At 39.1% G+C, this 14,615-nt stretch overlaps 1 protein-coding gene across 1 annotated transcript in view; it reads left to right on the forward strand.

Moving 5' to 3' along the window:
* LOC150074965 (uncharacterized) overlaps positions 1 to 14,615 on the forward strand; it is a 658,991-nt gene that overhangs the window by 546,929 nt on the left and 97,447 nt on the right. The gene's annotated exons all lie outside the window — the stretch shown is intronic.

Here is a 14,615-nt window from a genome sequence, read left to right on the forward strand (position 1 = left end):
AGATGGGTGGTAGAGGCTGACAGTTTGGGGAAATTCAAAGGTCATCTGGATAGTACCTTCGGATGAGGGAAGCGCATGGGATGATAGGTTTAATTTCATTTTTTTATTAATCATTATTATTTATTTATTTTTATCATTGTTTTGTTCGGGTTTTTTTTTTTTTTTGGCTGGTGCAGCATAAGCCGTTGGCTTTCTTGCACCATGCGGCCATTACTAATACTAATACTAATAATGTTGTCAACTTGGGAAAAAAAAAGTCTTAAAACTTAATTGATTTTGAGAAATCACAGAAAACTAAGGAACATTTTTCAAGGAACGTTAAAAATTCAGTGAATAAAGCACAGTGTATTTACATAGTATACATAGTAGTTAATATAATAGCAAAAAGAGGAAATCAATTAATATAATAACAATAAAAAAAGTTAATAGAAAAGTTACCCTCCATAGCCAAATGGTCAGGAGCGGGAGTGCAGTAGCACATGCTCTTTGAGTAGAATGTGGTTGAAGTCCCTGCCTGCTAAGCACAGTCAATCTGCCAACTTTTGCTGGACCAGCGTGACAGATTATGGTCCATTTCCCTCAACATGAATCGTTGAGGAGGCTGCCATCTTGCAGTGGATTGATAATGACTGCAGTTTACCTTTTCAACAGAAAAGTTAATATAATAAAAAAAGAGAAAATCAATAACAGAAGAGATTTATAGTTTCCATGTCTTCATTTCAGCAAATTTATCGATAACTTCATCAAAATTAATTTTACTGATATATTCATTTTCATTAAATAATATAGCTAGATTTGATAATCTAGTCTGACCCATTGATGAGTGAAAGTAATTTTTAATTAATTTTAATTTGGAAAAGCTTCTTTTGCAAGAAGCTATAGACATGCAAGAAGCTTTATACATGATAATAAATTTAGTAGAGATTCCGGAAAATTCCACTTTATAATAAACTCTACAAACCACAAAGCTGTCCACTGTTTTGCTTCACGAACAGTTATTTTTTAAGCTTGTAAGGCTTTTTTAAGGCTTAATGGCCAATTTCTAATACAATTTCTTCATGACAAAACTCATCGAAAATTTGGGTCAGCTTTGAAATAAGTATTTGATAGTCTTTTTTTCTTCGTAACAAGCAAATTGTACAGTTGAATAATAGCAAACATTGAAAGAATTTAGTACATCCCTTACGAACGAACCTCCAATTCTTGATGAAACCTATCCAGGCATTCATACATCACTCTTTTTAATCTTACTTTAAGTGACAGTCCAGCATCCTTTGTCATTTCTCCACATTTATTTTCTCATCCTTATTCTTCCTCTTATTCCTATTGAAATGTCTGTTTCCTCACAAATTGTATTTGCAAATTGAAGAGCCCTTTCTACATTAATAAATAATTTTAAGGTCTGTAACTTTACAACATATTTTTCCAGGCTTATTCTGACTGTTTGTAAATATTTTTGTGTAAGGTTAACTTCTTGTAGAATTTCATACCAGAAAAAAAGATAACTTAGAAAAGAAAAATCACATTAGCATTAGTAGAGGCATATGATGCAAGAAAGCAAGCTTATGCAGCATCAGCCAAAAAAAAAAACCACTCCCATTTCACCCCTCCCTTCTTTCGAAATAATCATCAGTTGGTACCACTGTATAGAATTTAAATACTGTCTCAGACCATCGTAGTCGCCTTTATGAAAGCAAAAACCCTTCCCTTTACCCCTGATGGTAGTTACCTCTTTGAGTAAATCCCACTTCAGCACACTGTGATCACTGCCACCTAGTCGTTCCTTTATCTTCAGATTCTTAATGCATGAAGAATCACTACTGATAATCAGATCAAGAGTATTACTCCCTCTAGTTGCCTCCCGAACATGCTGAGGTAGAAAACAATCATCCAATAAATCCACAAAAGCCTTGCTAGTGTGTGAGTGACCAACCCACAAATTCCAGTCAATATCCGAGAAATTAAAATCCCCCATTATAAGACTCTCTGATTTACTGGTCCATTCTATTTCCCTGTACACTTTCTTATTATACTCATCAGAGTCATTAGGCCTGTAGCACACTTCTACTCTCAATTTTGATCACTCAATGTTTATGTCACACCAAACTGACTCGACACTGCACTGTCCAGTGATGTCGACTGGCTTCACTTCCTTGGATTTTGTGTGTTTCTTAACTAATAGCATAACCCTCCTCCCTTCCTATCCTATCTATTCTTTCTGTACACATTGTTATATGGATGACAATAAAATTTAAGCAGTCTCTGTGGTATCTATATTCTCCTGAGTTTCACACAATGTTTGTAGAGCGAAAGTTATTTTTTCAAAATTCATTTTGACCATATTTACAGACTCATAATGTGCAGTCCACCTTGTGTGGGCAAGTCTTTTGACTGTCATTCCTGTATGTCTGCGTGGTTGCACTGTGGTATCGTCACCATCTTCCTTACACTTGGTGGAAAAGGCCTAGGTTCGAATCCCTTCAATGATGTGAGGAACTTTTATGGGCTTTTTTCCCCTCTGTGGCTGAGTTAGTCAGACTCAGGCATAGATAGCAAGGTTCCCCCCCCCCCAGAACCTGGGGTTTTTCATCCCAGTAAAACAGGCAAATCGACTAGAGAACATGCAATTTACTGACACAATACACATGGGTATATGTAATAACTTACCTGGTGACCATAATATAATAGTTTGGTTTTTGTAATTCCTATATGTTTTTTTCATTGAGGTTGTCGCAGACATTCTCTCAGCTTTGCCAGACAAGCTGTGCTTGCTACCTGGGAGTCTAACACACTGATGGAACTGATATTGAGGTGACAATCAAGTGAAGCGGACCCAATTTCAGTGAAGTCCAGACAGTCTGTTACAGCCAGATCCTCTACTTGCACCTTCATGATGGTGGGACTGTTAGTAATCCTGGATATAACCCCCATGCACAAGCACACTGTAGGTGACCACCCAGGTGTGAACCAACATAAGCAGGGGTCGAGGTGTGGCATCCACACAGAGGAATGCCTCCCTCTGTGTTACCATGCAATAGTAGGTGGTCGATGACCTCATCAACCGATGCAATACCATGAATCTTGGAGGCTTGAAGTGGTGGAACCCATATTTAGTCTCCAGAGTGGGACTGTTAGTAATCCTGGACTGTTAGTAATTCCAGAAGAAGAGGAAGGGTTCCAGTCAACCCTTTCCTCATCTCTTCCATCATGCAGTTTGACTGTCTTTTGAGGTTATGATGAACATCATCATGAAATCCAAACTTCCTTACATTTCGAGGGTATAGCTCTAAAACGGTGTTCGCAGGCCAGCCACTAGTTAGTACACTGGACCGAACCTATTGGTAACTCTTTAGGAAGCTTCTGGATCAGCTAGTGTATAATCTTGCTACCTCTACTCTGCCAGATAGTGATTGGAGGGAGTCCTAGTAAGTGTGTATGCGGGGGCATTGTTATGAAAGATCTGGGTATATTTTTACCATGTCCAAAATTTCATTACTTCATATAGCATGTCCCCCCCCCCACTTTTTCTTATTGAATACACCATGAATTGTCAAACTAATAGAGCAAGCTTATCTGTGAAAAAAAGATCTAAATTTCCCAAACACTTCCTAGTTCATTTCACAATATACGTGGTCTCAGTTCTAACCTTAATGATGTCCATTTCCACTTACAGTCTGCCAAACCCCATATGCATTTTCTGACAGAATCTCAGTTATCAGTTGATAACTGCTCATCTCAGTTGCCCAAACTATTCGCTGTATGATTCCTTTCACCTCAAAGGTGGTACTTGTGCATATGTCCGTTCCGATATTCTCTGTTAGAGACTTGGTAATTTGGGAATCTCCTGTTTTCGATCTTCTCTGGCTTAAAATCTCTCTACCTCATTCTGTTCTCCCAACTCCACTAATTATTTGAAGCTCTTTGACTTCCTCTCTCTGCAACTTGACTTTCTCCAGTCCAACTTTTCTAACATTGAGGTAATTTTCCTCAGTGATTTTAATGTTCACACCTCCAGCTGGCTTCAGTTCTCTAGTCACACAGCCCAGGCTGGTTGAGATGCTGAGGCTTTTGCAATTACTAATGACCTCGCACAGATTGTTCATTTACCTACCAGAATACTGGACAATCCTAACCATACAGCCAACATGCTTGATCTTTTTCTCACAAACAACCCTTCTAAGTACCCAGTCGAAGTGAGTTGTCCTTTAGGTACCTCAGATCAGTGGTGTCACCCCCATGGACCTCTTCCTGTACCAGACCATACAGAATCCTTAGTAATGTTTTTTATACTAATGTTCGTAAATCTTAATTCCCATATCAGCATTAGTATTAGTAGAGGCATTTGATGCAAGAAAGCAAGCTTATGCAGCATCAGCCAAAAAAAAAAAAAAAAAAAAAAAACCCACTTCCACTTCACCCCTCTGTTCGTTCAAAATACCTGTCCAGCTGAGCCTTAAACTTATTTAGGCTATCAACCTCCACCACAAGGGATGGAAGTCTGTTCCACCAACCAACCACCCGCTTGGTAAAGGCAAATTTCCGCACGTCTATCCTACATCTGTCTTTCCTCAATTTGAATTTATGCCCTCTCAGGTGATTTTTCTGAGCTAGAGGAAGAATCCCATCAGCATTGAGCATGCTTAAACCATTCAAGGCTTTATACACCTCTATCAGATCACCTCACTGGTGCCTAGTCTCCAGACACTGTAATTTGCAAAACTTAAGCCTTTCTTCGTAAGAGCACCCCTTTGTTCCATTCACTAATCTTGTTGCCCTTCTCTGTACTCGTTCCAGCAGCTCTACATCCTTCTTGAAATGAGGCCTCTAGACCTGTATACAGTACTCTAGACCTGTATACAGGTGTGGCCTGACCATTGCCTTATACAATGGAATAATCACCTCCTTATCCCTGCTGGAAAAATTCCTGTATATCATTGACAATACTCCATGAGCTACTCTTGCAGCCCGTCTGCACTGCTCAGAGAACTTCATATCTGCCTGCACAACCACCCCCAGGTCCCTTTCATTCTCTACCACTGTCAGTGTAGTACCACAGAGTTGATACGTTACTCTGGGGTTGCTGTTTCCCATGTGTAGTACTTTACATTTGTCAATGTTAAACTTCATTTGCCACCTCTCAGCCCATCTGCTCAACCTTTCCAGATCCTGTTGCAGCAGCATAGTGTCAGTAGTGTCCTTGACAACCCTGCCAACCTTTGTATCGTCTGCAAACTTGGACATTAAGCTTGATATACCATCATCAATATCATTTATAAATACAGAAAACAATAATGGACCCAACACTGAGCCCTGAGGGACTCCACTAATAACATTAGTCCACGATGAGCAGTGTCCATTGATTACCACTCTCTGTCTTCTCCCCCTCAACCACCCCTTTATCCATAGCAGCAATTTGCATCCAATGTCACACTGCTCCAATTTGTGTAGCAGTCTTCCATGTGCAACAGTATCAAAAGCCTTTCTAAGATCCAAGTATATAATATCAAAGTTATTCCCTGCATCCAGTTCTTTTGTGACTGCATCATAGTATCCAATCAAGTTGGTCAGGCAAGACTTCCCCTTAACAAAACCATGCTGTGTCTGAGCTATAACTGAAGTCTTGTCTAAATGATCCTGCAGTGCTTCTTTAACCAGTGCCTCCATTAATTTTCCTGGAACAGAAGTTAAGCTCACTTATCACTGAATATATGTGAATATCACTGAATATATATCACTGAATGTAATGGCAATAGTACTGACATAAACAACTAGCAAAATTTAAATGACATCTTTAAATTACAATATCATTTACATAGCTTCATGTGGTTAAAGTGAAAATTTGGTAAGAAAACAATATAATTTGAAGTAAAAATGTTTAATAACTACATCAAAATTATGTTCATTTTAATATTAAACTTTAGCGCCAAACAAGATACATTAATGGATTAGGTTTGCATAATCAATAACAGCACAAATAATGAAGAAGTTGTAGATGAATGCATATGGAAACATACTCAAATGAAATAATACCAAAAAAATAAACACAAACAAATACATGAGCATTTCAGCACTTAGTGAACATCTCAACTAAATCTGAACTTTCCTTTCCGGGCCTTCAAAGCTGCGAACTTGTGAAACACTTCATCGAAATCAATGCCTTTTGCTAATTCACTTTCAGTTGATAATATCGCAAGATCGGAAAGCCTTGACTATCCCATGGTAGATTGCAAATAGTTCTTTATAAGTTTCAGCTTTGAAAAGCTCCTCTCACATGAAGCCACAGACACATAGATTGTCAGAAATAATTTTAGGCTTAGTGAAAGATTTGGGAAGATTCTATGAAGTTCCATTCAGCTATGAATGTCAAAATGTCTAATATTGCCCAACCTTTAGCTTCTTCCAGATCAATCTCTGCTGCTTTCAGGTGCCTTCTCAACCTTGGTATTTCTGTTAAAAGTGCATTCTCAGATACCTCATCATACATAGAAAGTGGTCAGTTTTGGAATGGACACCTTTAACTCTTCTTTAGTGTCAGATATGAAACTCTTCGCTTGAACAGCCTCAAACATGGCTGCTACTTCCTTGATGGCTCTTGATCTGATCTGTAGTTCAGAATGAAAGCAATCAATGCACTCAAGCATCGACCTCTTATTTTCTTCTTGCACTGTGAGGCCAGCATCGCTTGCTTGCTCCCCTGCCACCCTCTTCTTGAACCTGGCTCTTCTCTCTACTGCAATTCCATATTCATCTGATTTTAAAAGTGCCTGTTCAACTGCATGTTCCACTAGGTGACTGTGCTCCTCATAGAGAAAAAGTCTTAACACCTCTAGCTTTGTCACCACCTTGTCAAGAGTAAGCTCTTAGTCTGCAGGTACTGCTGTGTTAAGATTAACTTCCTGAAGAACATCACACCAGAATTACAGGTAGCACAGAAAAGTGAAATCACAGACAGCAGGCAAAAGACCTTGTGCTGCACCTCTTGTGTCCAAATTTTCATGTGGAGCACAAAGAGCTTCAATCGCCACCACAAACTTATGAAACTTTTCTTTAACTTGCTTAACTGCAGCATGATGAGCACTCCAGCATGTTGATAGCCTTTTAATTAACATGGCCATCGATGGGTGGAAGCAGGAAAGAAAGAAAATATTGTCTCAAGAGTTCCAAAAAATGTCACACACACACAAAATGCATTAACCTCCATGCATAAGCACACTGTGGGTGACCACCCAGGTGTGAACCAATGTAAGCAGGGGTCGAGGTGTGGCATCCACACCACATGGAGGAATGCTGCCCCTCTGTGTTACCAGGCAATAATAGGTGGTAAATGACTCTCATCAACCGGTGCAATACCACCACTTTGCTTATTGGAGGTTTGAAGTGGTGGAACACATGTTTAGTCTCCAGAGCTAAGTTCCGGTCAACCCTTCCCCATCTCTTCCATCATGCAGTATGACTGAATACTTTTGAGGTTATGATGAACATCATGGCAAGATCCAATCTTCCTTACATTTCGAGGGTACAGCTCTAAAATGGTGTTCGCAGGCCGGCCGCTAGTTAATACACCGGACCGAACCTATTGGTGGGAACTCTTTAGGAGGCTTCCAGATCATCTTGTGTATAATCTTGCTACCTCTACTCTGCCAGATAGTGACTGGAGGGAGTCCGAGTAGTGTGTATACGGGGGGGGGGGGGCATTGTCAAGGATCAGGGTTTATTCTTACCATGTGTAAGGTTACTCTGCTCTTTGAACCTAGATTTACCAAGAAAAGACACAACCACAATACTTGATTTTGTCCACTTCTCAATCAAGAATGTTGACTGGGCACCCTTTGGCACATCCATTGTAAATGACCTTCCTGCCATAGACCCTACTCAACTCTCTGTCCTCAATGCTGAAAACTTGGTTACCACCCTGCAGAATGCCATCCTGAAGCTCTCATACAAGTTGACCAAAAATAAAGTATTTTGCCCTATGATCTGTTCCTGGTGGATGCAGGAACTCACTCAACTGAGGAAGTTTGTCCACAGCACCTGTCGCCACTACCAGAGACACTGTGACTGGCCAGCCACTGAGGTGCCCCGCCTCCACATCACCAAGAAAAACCATTATACTAAAGCGATAGTTACAAGGGAAAGAAACCTGGTCAGCCTTTGTGAAGAAGTCTGGTAGGACCAATCCCTAGAACCTCGTATATAAAATTATGCACGACAAGACCTTCACCCCAGACATCTTCTGTATGGTCTCCGCAGACTCTGGTGAAACAAATAACCGGCAGGACTCTGCTAACTAATTCTCGATGAGCTCTTCGCTACAGATGACATTGAAGATGATCGCCCGGAACACTCTGAAATAAGAAGAGCTAATAGAACATATCCCCCTGAAGAAGCTACCAAGCCATTCACCACAGAAGAGTTGGGCCCTATCCTCCAACAAATCAACCCCAAAAAATGCCTGGGCCCACGAAGAATACGCATTTATTCTCTGACTCCACAAACTGTGACTGCAGCACTTGTTACTTCTATTCAACAAATGTCTGGCAACTGGCTACTTACCAAAGTTTTGGAAAATAGCACTTCTGAAATTAATCAAGAAGCCTCACAAAAACCTAACCAATCTGCACTCATTCAGGCCCATCATTCTCCTTGCCAACCTGGGTAAAGTGCTAGAATGGCTTATGGCTCTCCCTGTTTCAGACAAGGAACTTATTTTCTCCCTACCCAGTACGGGTTTACACCAGGACAGTCTTGCGAGGAAGCACTCTTTGACCTGATCCTACACATCAAAAGTTCTGATGCAAAATTCAAACTGGATGTCATTGTTAACTTTGAAGGAGTATTTGAAATTGTATAGTGGGACAGTGCCTCCAGACTGCTTCCTTCATACTTCAACTCTTCCAGAGCTACTTCCTAGAGAGAACAATAACACTGAAATCCAAGTTCCAGCAAGTAGGCCTACAAATCGAGGGTGCCCTCAGGGATCAGTTCTTGGTCCCCTGGTGTGGAACATAGCCCTCCAGATCCTTCCCAAACACTAAAATTTTAGCTTTTGTGGACGACCTTACAATTGTGGTGTCTGGATGTTCCCATAAAGCAATAGAAGACAATGCAAACCGCATCTTGGCCAACCTCTCCTCCTGAGCAGCCTACATACAAACTATGTATAAACCCAACTAAGACATAGATGATGCTGTTTAAAAATAAACTAGACCTTCGAAGACTACAATGTCAAAATCTCCGATATCTGGCTCCCAATAGTAACACAAGCCAAAGTACTAGGAGTGATTGACTCCAAACTAAGCTTCCTCAATCACCTAGTCCACTTTCGCAGCAAAGTCAAAAAATTCTCTGGATATATTATTAGAGTCACAAGGAATGAATCAGGACTGTCCAGGAGGTCCCTTCTTCTTTACTATAAAGCCATATTTCTCCCTCTTTCTCAGGCGCCGGCCATGTAAGTTACATGGCAAGCGCCTGGTTCCATCATGTCAGGCTAGTGAAGATGAGGAAAAACTGGGCTCAATACAACAATTTATGTTGTTAGCTATCAATAGAATCTTCAGAACAGTTTCCACCCCAGCTCTGCAGGTCTTCGCTGGAGTCTTCCCTTTAGACCTATGTGACCTTCCGCAGACTGGATTTTCAGATTAGAAAGAAAATCCCATCCACATTTTCCGACATTGAGCTCAATCTGGAGGCGGATTGAAAAGTAGAAAATACCCGCATCTATAATGAACTACTGAACATTTGGCAGATTCTGTGGGATGCCTCCTCCCTTACACAACCACAAGAAAATTTCTACCTGAAGTCACATTTCCTGCTTCCAAGTCAGTACAAACGTGGCTTTCTTTCTCCCTCCAGACATCTTTCCTAATCACCGGACAGGGCTCAATGAACAAGAAACTACACCAGCTTGGCATGCACTTTTTTTTAATGCATTTCCTATGATGACCTTGGGTTATACCTGATTCAAACCAGGTTTACAGAGGACCACCTGGAGGCACTACTGCAAAAGCCTGAAAACCTTGCTGCTCTCTAACGCTTCTCGGAAGGAGTCTTTGCACACAGAAAACCCATACGCAGAACAGAACACTGCTGGCCTCTAGCTAGCCAAATGGAGTTTTTTTTTAATTATTATTTATTTTTCCCCCTCTCATTCGCATTCTGCACAGTGTAGCTATTTTTTTATTTATTTTTAATTTACTTTTATTTTTAATTTACTTTTATTTTTCTCTTTCTTTCTCTTCGCATTCTACATCAGGTAGCTGCCACATTGTGTTTTTTTTTTATTATTTACACCACAGGATTTTTTTCCCTTCTCTGGAGTGGGCTCCCACAGAATATGGCCCACCTTTTGACATCATCAGGTGAGTCAGAATCTCAAATTGCAACAGTACGAGCTCCATTGGGACTGGCCCGCCTTCCCATGGTGTGGATGAATACCCAGAATCATCTCTCCAGGTAACTAATGCTTCTGGGTAGCCAAGCAGCCAGAAGATAACAACAGAACATGCACTCACACATCTTGCAGGTTAAGGGAGAATGTAAAAAGTCCTTGGCTTAGAGTGTAAAGAAAAGCAGCAAGGAATTTGCTTATCTTAAAACTAGAAGGAGAGGGATGAAAAACATTGGTTCACTGAATATGAATAGTATGACTATTTGATGATTCAGATTGATAATAAACTGAAAAAATATTTTGAATTTACATTCACATATGAAGTTTTCAGAGATTAGGTTATCAGAAGTCTTTTGAATATGAAATTGGAGTTAAATAAGTTTTATAATAATAGGAAGTGATGTTGTAGAGAAATTGCTTTAGAAAGCACTTGGCTGATGGATTCTATTCAATTATATTAAAAGAAGCTGCAAAAGAGGTGGCTAAACCTTTGTCTTTAATAATGAGAGCATCCTCACATTCAGGGGAAGTATCTATAGGCTGAAAATAGTGCAAATGTATCTCCTATTCACAAGGGTGATTCAAAGGTTAAAGTGTGTAACTAGAAACCTGTTTAATCTCTGTGCCAGAGAAAATAATGTAATCATTAGTTAACCTAGTGATGGCCACATATCTCTAAAAATTGCTAAGGTGGCCAATATATGTAAATAAAAAAATCATCAACTAGAGAGCATCAATGCCAATTTTAGTATCTTTTCAATTATTGTGATCCCTTTTGATCTACATCATTAATCACTTTGTTAATGAACAAACCATAAACAAATAGTGTTTTCATTAAACATAATGTGTGTAATCATTAAAAATACAAATTTAAAATTAGCAGTCTTTTTTTTCCCAAATCTGGCAGTGTGCTATCATCACATGCTTTAGGAGCAGCTCAAATTATTGGTGCACAGTGGTGGGTTTCAAGTCTAATGTCTAAGTTTGCTGATGATACCAAGGTGGACACAGTGGTTAATAACAGTTATCATGGTATGCTCTTCTAGATAAATTAAGCAGATGGGCTGTAAAATAGCATTTGGATAGTAGTAGTAGTCATAAAATAATATAACATTTGTGTAGTACCAAACTTAAAGTAGTATAAGTGTACGAAAAGGACGTGGAGTAATTGTACGGTCTAGCACAAAATTCTATCTGCAGTTCAAACAAGCTGCTAGAGCTGCTCATGGGGTTCTGTTAGTGATATACAGTAACTTTTCATAGTTAAAGTGATATACAGTAAAGAAAAAGAAGTGATTATCCTATTATATAAGACAATAGTGCTGTTTGACACTAAACACACTCTACACTATATAAGACAATGGCTACATCTGGAAAACTGCATATATTATTTTGAATGACATAGAGCTGTTGGAAAGGGGGTCAGAAATGATTAACAAGATTATTTGGTGGGGGAGGGTACAGAAGGATATTCTTACCAAGAAAGACAGGAATTCTGAAAAATGCACTCACTGGAACTAAGGAATCTGCAAGGTAACCTAATTGAAGTTTATGAAGGGCTAAATGCTGATGACATCTGTACTCTTTCTGAGGTGAAACACACAAGAGGGTCATAAATTTAAATCATTGAAAAGGATGGCTGCAGAATAATGTGCAAAAATTTGCATTCATCCAAAGAATAATGTTGTTGGAATAAACTTTGTAGTGTTCAGTGAATTATTATTTTATTTTTTTCTTTTTGGCTGGTGCTGTATAAGCCTTGTTTCCTTGCACCATACTGTCAACACTAATTTTAGCCCAGTCTAGTGCTTTAACCCTTTTGGCAGTACCTACGTAACTCTATATTTTTCATGTATAGGCTATGGGCAGTATGTACATAGATTTATGCCTCACTTATAGCCTCTGAGGAGTATGTATAATGTACATAGGTAGTTTCAAATGGTGTATTCATTAAGTATGAATTGTCTTGAAATATTCTAGTATGTGCTGCTTTTTATTTTTTATTTGGTTTTTTTTTTAGGAGCATTAGCAACTAAAGCCATATTGCTCCGGGATATGCGGTGGTTATTCCCTGACCTTTCCGCATCCTCCGTATTTGGTGGTGACGGGCTCGAACCCCGGTCTAATCGAGAAGCATGTGCTACGCACTGCTGCTCCTTCCCACCTGGCTACAGAGGCGCCAGTATGTGCTGCCATTTTTTACCTACACTCACTGGCCAAAATTTAACAACCTTTATTCAAAATTTAGTAGGGCCACCTTTTGCCTAAAAAATAGCCTGTCACATTATGGCATGGATTACACTAGGTGTCTGAGGGAGTCTGGCTCCAGATTTGACTATTCTTTCATCAAAATACTTGTCAGCTGCTTTACTGTGGCCAGTAGAAAACTGTGTAAGTTGAACTGCCTCTTTCCAATGTATTCCAGACATTCTCAGTTGGATTCAGATCTGGAAAATTAGGCAACTAGGGCAGATGTCGGAAATCTCAGAAATGTTCCTCTATCCTTTCAGATACAATTATTACACATTGAATACTTGTGCTGTCATATTGAAAGAGTCCATCGCAATCTGGGTAAAAATGAAGCCTTTCAGGGCGAAGTTGGACATACAGTAGAAAGATATTCATTGGAGATAACCCAACCTTCTAATGGTATGAGAAGGTTGGGTTACCTCCATACCAGTCCATACCAGTGGAACATACCCCATACTATGATACTACTCCAGCTGATTGAGCAATGGACACAAGACAGTATGGATTCATGAGGTTCATGCCACACTTCCTCCTTATCAATGGCACAAAAAACTGTAGATTGAGAATTGCTAGACCAAGTGATCTTTTTCAGCTGTTCCACAGTCCAGTCTTAGAGGTGGCACTGCTTCAGTCGAATCTTTTGAGTTTTAACAGAAAGAAGTGACTTTTATATAGGAATACAATGACCTAATCGCAGATTCTTCAACTCCTTGCTGCTTAGTTTAGTTGAAATGGGTTTCACTTGCATAAATTGAATTTTTCAGTTATTTTCCTTATGGTAGACCTATTCTGATGCACAACTTGTTTTAAATTCCTGCAGTCTCAACTTGAAGTGCCAACATTTTGCTGCATTTCTTCCTTTTAGAACTGCAAAAATATATGAGTGTAAGACAAATGGAGACCTTTTGTCTTCCGCTCGTATATTTTTGAGATGATTGCTTTCAATCATCTCAAAATGTTGCTTTCAATTGCACCAATTGAAAGCAACCATCTCCATGACTTCCTTTGTTTTCTCAATTGTGTCTCCTGCTAAATGTGCTCCAATAATAACATCTTTCTGAAAATTAGAAAGGTCACCTTTTTTCTCCCACAACCAGATTGATCAGGAAACCCCAGAAAAGCATGCAGAATTTATCTTATACCGAGTAACTTGTAATCATACCATGTGACAATTTATATTTGCATGCCATATGTTTAATTATCTGTTGATGCCAATTGCAAAAGGTTTTTAATTTTTTGGCCAGCGAGTTTATGTATCTACTAATTGTAAATACAGTAAGATGGCACAGCGCCAAAATAGCTTTGAAATTTGGAGGAAAAGATTACACCTCTTGGCCTAAGTTGTCAGATTTAAGTTGAAAGTGAATTTGAAAGTGAAGAATTTCTGTGGAATTCAGACCAGAACTTGATAAATTCAATTAATACATAGATATAGAGGACTGCAACACCTATTTCAATTGTTTTCTTGTTTTTTTTTTTTTTTTTTTTTTTTATTTGATTCGATCTTTGATAATATTGTACTCTATTGCTAAGAAACAAAGTCAAAATAAGAAAACATTAATATTTAAAAGCATTTATGTACAAAGATTTATTTTTATTAAATTTTGCGGAGCTGAAAAAATACTCCACAGAGGCTACTGCTATTGAAAATTCACTATTCACAGCAGAGATGAATATTTGGTAGGTAGATATACAAAAAAACACCTACCCATACCTTAGTAACACAAATTTGTGTTACTAAGGTATGGGTAGGGATTTGGGATTTATTTGGCACATCAGCATCTATGGCCATAGTGCGCCAATAAGGCAATGGTCAGGCCAGACCATGAGTACTGTATACAGGTCTGAGGCCTCATTTTAGGAAGGATGTAGAGTTGCTAGAACTAGTACAGAGAAGGGCAACAAGATTGGTGAGAGGAACAAAGGGGTGTGCTTATGAAGAAAGGCTTAAGTTCTGCAAGTTGCAGCATCT

Source organism: Mastigoproctus giganteus, chromosome 14 (assembly GCF_048544385.1).
Source record: "Mastigoproctus giganteus isolate SK-2022 chromosome 14, ASM4854438v1, whole genome shotgun sequence".
NCBI lineage: Eukaryota > Metazoa > Arthropoda > Arachnida > Uropygi > Thelyphonidae > Mastigoproctus > Mastigoproctus giganteus.